General features: G+C 40.9%; 1 pseudogene; it reads left to right on the top strand.

Annotated features, from left to right (window-relative positions):
* The first annotated feature begins 309 nt into the window (after positions 1 to 309).
* LOC112674811 (ATP synthase F(0) complex subunit C2, mitochondrial-like) lies at positions 310 to 766 on the top strand (annotated as a pseudogene).
* The last annotated feature ends 5,227 nt before the right edge of the window (positions 767 to 5,993 follow it).

Below are 5,993 nucleotides of genomic sequence, written 5' to 3'. Positions count from 1 at the left end.
TAAGGTGGGAAAGCAGAATAAATATTGGAAATTTTTAGTCTTGGGGCCCCTGAGTGCCTCAGGCCATGGAGTATCTGCCTTTGGCTCGGGTCATGATCCAGGGGTCCTGGAATCGAGACCCATGTAGTGCTCCCTGTTCGGTGGGGAGTCTGCTTTTCCCTCTCCCTCTGCCCCCCCTCCACGTTCTCTCTCTCTCCCCCCTCAAATAAATAAATAAAATTTTATTAAAAATTTTTAGTCTGATATAAAAACGAGTCGTAATGGGAAACGGAAATATAAAAGACCCTCTACTGTCATCTCCGCACTGGGAGCAGCTCTCCTGCTACAGCCCCTCATTCCCTGAAAATGTACGCCTGTGTAAAGTTCGTCTCCACTTCCTTCTTGGTCAGGAGCACCTCTCAGTTGTTGAGCTGATCCCTGTCTGCAGTGGTGCTAAAACCACCGGAGACACTGACAGATAAGAGCCTCAGCAGCTTGGCAGCCCCATGTCCCCTGACCTCACTTATTCCTAGCCCCAGCTTCCAAACCAGTGCCATTTCAAGGGACGTTGACACAGCAGCCAAGTTCATTGGGGCTGGGGTTGCCACTGTAGGGGTGGCTGGCTCTGGGGCTGGAATTGGGACTGTGTTTGGGAGTCTCATCATCAGTTATGCCAGGAATCCCTCTCTGAACCAACAGCTCTTCTACGCCATTCTGGGCTTTGACTTTTCAGAGGCCATGGGGCTCTTGCCTGATGGTGGCCTTTCTCATCCTCTTCACCATGTGAAGGAGTCGTCTCTACCTCCCATAGGTCTTTCTCCCATGTCTTGTCTGCCCTGTATGTTCCTTTTCCTATACCTCCCCAGGCAGCCTGGGGAAAGTGGTTGGCTCATGGTTTGACAGAGGGAAGACAAATAAATACTGTATCAATAAGATTTTTTAAAATAAATAAATAAATAATAAAAGGACCCTTTAGTTCTATATATTATTTTCTCTCAGTTCTGAGGCTTTCCAGTGCTGCTTGTTCAGTAAACTTGCTTTTTCCCTTGAACTTCCAGTAGTTCTTCCGGGGGAAGGGTCTGCTGTGCTGATTCTCAGGTGTCTGTACCTGGGTGGAGATGCCCCGCCCCTTGCCAGGTGCTGGTCTCAGTATGAGTTGTTTATCCTGTGAGACCTTTGTTCCCTAGAGGACCCACCTTTCCCAGGCACAAAGTGAAACAAAGAGGGAAAACAATGGTGGCGGCAGATTTCCTGCTCTGGAGTTGAGCAACTTGTGAGTAACTAACTGCAGTTTCCCAGTCCTCACTGGCCTAGATGTTCCTGAGGGCAGGCGTGGGTGCACTGATCTGCACAGCTTGCAAGGTGATCAGTGGCAGGGGGGATCTTGTTTTCCTGTGCCCTCCCCATGTCCACCTGTCCCAGGGGGAACAAAGGATCACTGGCTTTGTCTGTCCGGGCACCCTGGGATCTGGGGCCCCACACTGCTTGACCCATGCTCCTGGGGCCTGCCTCTCCCAAAGGGAATGGGGTACAGCCACCTCCGTCTGTTGCCAGGCTCTAGGGTAAAGGCAGCTCTGCTAGGCGTACCTGCTCTTTTAGTGACTCCAGGAATTTTGAGGCATCACTGCCCCTCCTGCGATTCTGCCTGATTTCCCCACTAAGTACTTTCCCCATTTTATTTTAAATAGTTATTTAATGAACAAATGTGGTGATTGTTTTTATTTTATAGCACACCATACTGAAAGGATGTTACTAAAAGTAGAAGAGGTTACCCTTGGTTGATGGACTAAACTATTCAGGGATTTTTATTTTCTTTTTAAAATACTGTTGCTTTTTCCTGAATTTCCACAGTAAGCACATATTACTCCTACATTCATAAAATGCCATTTCAAATTTGAAACATAAATAAAGTGGACCATAATTCTTTCAATAATATATATTACACAGCATCCATGAAGAATTTCCTCCCTATTCAACCTCAGCAAAAAAGCACATATACTATTAATAGCCATCTGTGCTACCATTGAGATATGTTGCATTTTTTGATGTGGTTAATTGATATTTCTTTTCAGAAAAACAAATTAAAAGCAGAACAGTTTCCTCATTTAGAAGCTTGGTATCATGAAAAAGAATGTCTTCTTCCATCCCCATATGCTCACCCAAGAACCCAATCCCTCTACGTCCAACTTTGCGCAAGTTAGCTAACATTTCTACACATATGGTGGAGCTACTGTATGGGTTACTGGCTAACTGCCTCTTAGGACTAAGGCTCTCATCTCTCTCTCTCTCTCGTTTCGTTAAGATTTTATTTATTCATGAGAAACACAGAGAGAGAGAGAGGCGGAGACACAGGAAGAGGGAGGAGAAGCAGGCTCCATGCAGGGAGCCCAATGTGGGACTCGATCCCGGGACTCCGGGATCACACCCTGGGCCAAAGGCAGACACTCAACCACTGAGCCACCCAGGTATCCCTAAGGCTCTCGTCTCTATTCTGCTCTGGGATGCTGAGTCTGGGACTTTAAAAACTACATATCCCAGATTCCTTGCCAGCTGGATTCCAATGAAGATTTGTCAGTAGGAGTCACTTGCTGGCGACTGGAAGGTCTCTAGGTTCTTTCAGCATCTGTGCCTAAACTGTATCTCCATTGTAGGTGACCCTCCAGCTCTAGCTTCTCTTAGCACCCTCTCCTAGCACCAGGAACACTAAGACCATCCAAAACACCAGCCAGCTGCTTTGCATCAGGGATCCAAGCACTATGCAGTGTGGGTCCCAGAGGCATCAGCACCAGCCAGTCTGTGTACACCTTCTGCTATGTTCTCCTCCTGGAAGATCCAAGCACCACTGGTTCGTGCTCTCACTTCAAAGGTCCAAGCACCAACTCTGGAGGGAGCAGGGATATCTCTCCTTTGAGCCCCTGTGTTCTAAGAACTTAACTCTGCCCTTCATTTCCCCAACCTGAATAACTGCTAATATATTTACATAGATAAGAAACACCCTTCCTCACTCATACTCCCAGTGGAAAATCACTCAGATTTGTGCCTCAGCAAACCATACATTTCTGATCCTTTGAATTGCTTGTGAGCAGTCCAAATGGCATGTTTTAAAGTCTATCATGTCAAGGGTATACTGTATTTCTGAAAATTGTTCATATGAGATTGATAATAAACCTAGCTGTATCTGCACATCTGCAAGTGCGTTCCAAAATCTGTAATTTCCTACATCCCTTGAAAGAACAATTTTACTGCCAGGAAGTTCCATTTCCTAAGTGGATGAGTTCCCAGTTAATAAGAGAATTGATTTCCTCCCCAAAAAGTGTTACTCCTTCCCCTAAATACTAACTGTTGGTTGACTCTTCACACTTTCATCCCATTTTCATCTTGGAGGAAAGGAGCCAAGAAACTATAGTAAGACAAATTATGTTATTTAAAAACACCTCTACTTTAGCATTCCCTAGAGAGTTCCTTAAATCGTTAGAAATTCCCCTAAGATAACGATCAAAATACTAAGTTTTGGGATGCCTGGCTGGCTCAGTCAGTAAAATATGTGACTTTTTTTTTTTTAAAAAAGATTTATTTATTTATTCAGAGAGAGAGAGAGAGAGAGAGAGGGAGGGAGGCAGAGGGAGAAGCAGGCTCCATGCAGGGAGCCCGACAGGGGACTCGATCCCCGGTCTCCAGGATCACACCCCAGGGCTGCAGGTGGCGCTAAACCACTGTGCCACCGGAGCTGCCAAAATATGTGACTCTTAATCTCAGGGTTGTGAGTTGATGTACTGAGTGTAGAGATTCCTCAAAAATAAAATCCGTAAAAAATATAAGATACTGTTTTCTGTGCATATAGCCAACTTTCATTTGTGACAGGACACTGTACCCTCAGTGTCGCTCAAAAACCTTGCCAGTCTTTCCAGGCAGGTTAGCAGCCTTTTGCTGTATCTTTCCCTATGGATTAGATTTCCAAGCCCTTTGGTCATGTCTGCTACTTATTTCTAAACTCCTTCCAATTTTGCTTCTATCTCTCAGGTAATGAGATGGTCAAGACTGAACACATTACTCATCAGAGTAGGATGGAAGGAACATACTGCCTCCCCAAAGGATGGAATTCCTTGGGTTATGCTTTTAAATAACTTAAAAAAAAAAATCCATCTCCCATTTAAGATTTGAAGTCTTTGTGTAAATTCCTATTTTTTTGTGTAGGAATAACTTCAGTTGGATTTTTGTTCTCTGGGTTTATTTTTCTAGTTCAAAAGTTATTTGTGAAAATATTTCTCTGGATGGATTGGCTTCAGTTTTTAGAGAGTATCATATAATTTGTATCATTTCAATATTCTTAATTTTTCAATTTTCAAAAAGTCATTTTTTAATCTGAACGTGACCAAAGTTTTGCATAAGTGAAAAAAAGTACTTTCTAAAAAGTGAATTCTTTTTAGGAATACCCTATTAGAAATCATCTTGTTTAGAGAATGCTAAATTTATTTACATAACAAATTCCTACAGATTACCTTTTAAAAACAGGATTGAAAGGCATTATAATTAACCTTTTGCTTTGACATAGCATTAAAATAACAAAGCGCTTTGCAATTTACATAGTCTTCAATTGTTTTGTTGGGAAAGAAGCTCTTAAGTGTATCATACCTAAGAGTGATTATTCTATTCCTGACAATTTGAATTATAGAATTTCATATACTTTTAGAATCTTTAGGCAATGTGAAATAATCAATAAAAATAATTTTACAAAGAATGTTATGAATTCCAAAGGGATATGTTCTTACTGACTTTTTTTTAAATAAGAAAGTACGTGTTGTAGTAAAAATGAAAAAGCCCATTGGTTCCATTAAAAAAACAAAAAACAAGCAAACAAATAAACATCTTCTTATCCATGCAGGCAGCAGAGACAGACATCAAACCAACAAAGACCAAAAGTTTTACCAGAAGTAAGGAAACACAGTCATTAAAACCATAAAAAGAACTCTCAGAAACAAGAAGCTTGATGTGATAAGGAAAAGCTGTCAGACACAGTTGAGCCTTAAAACATTTGCAAATGGTGCCTTGGGATAATAAACAAGATATTTATCCACAGTGAATGAGGACTAAGGAATTATTCATAAAGGAGAAATTATATCAGAAAAATATCTATCTAAATAGATCTGACAAGGAATATTTTTCCACTTAAAAAAAATAAGTCACAGGTCAGTCCCTGTCAAAGAGCAACATTGATTCATTTCATTTAACTGAAGCATTGATTTTTTTAGCCCAAAGATTTCACAATATTCTATGTTCATTACCAAATAGATCAAGTAGAGCAAAAATGGATCATCACCAACCATCCTCCTAAGAAAGACTTGAGTATAACGTAAATTAACTCCTGTGCCTTTGACAAAAAAGATATATACTGCAGTTAATTCATTCTTCCCATGGACGGTATAAATAGCACTGTTTGATTATAAGTGACTTATTGTTGGCATTCTCACTAAAGAAGTTAGAAAGTATTTCTAGGTAGACATTAATCAATAATGTTCCATGTTGCTAGTCTCCAGTTTATTTAAATCTGGTTTTCTACCTTTTGGTGACTCATTTTGACTTGAGGACTAACCAGCATAAGAAAATTCCTAAATTTGGGAACCCTGTGTGACTATCATAAATAAATAAAAATTAAAAAAAAAACATTTAGAAAATTCCTAAATTTGTCTATGGAGTAAAGATGCTTTGGGGTTTTCCTCCCCACTCACTTCATATTCAATTAATGTAAGGCTGACCCCAGATATTGTTATTAACCAGGGATTTTAGTTGCAAGTGACAGAAGGTCAACTCAAATCAGTATGAGAGGAAAATAAAATGATTGGCTCATATAGCTGAAAAAGCCAAGGTTGGAACAGGTTTAGGCATAGAAAGATCCAGAAGTTCAAGGTATCATCTGGCCTTAATCTCCCTTTTTCCTCTCTGAGTTTTACTTCCTTCTTTGTTAGCTTTGTTCACTGGCAAGGCCCTCTTCATTTAATAATCCCGGGCATTTCCAG

This window comes from Canis lupus, chromosome 14, assembly GCF_003254725.2.
Source record: "Canis lupus dingo isolate Sandy chromosome 14, ASM325472v2, whole genome shotgun sequence".
Classification (NCBI taxonomy): domain Eukaryota; kingdom Metazoa; phylum Chordata; class Mammalia; order Carnivora; family Canidae; genus Canis; species Canis lupus.
The sequence above is the reverse complement of the archived record's forward strand: the minus strand, read 5'-3'. Positions and strand labels throughout refer to the sequence as shown.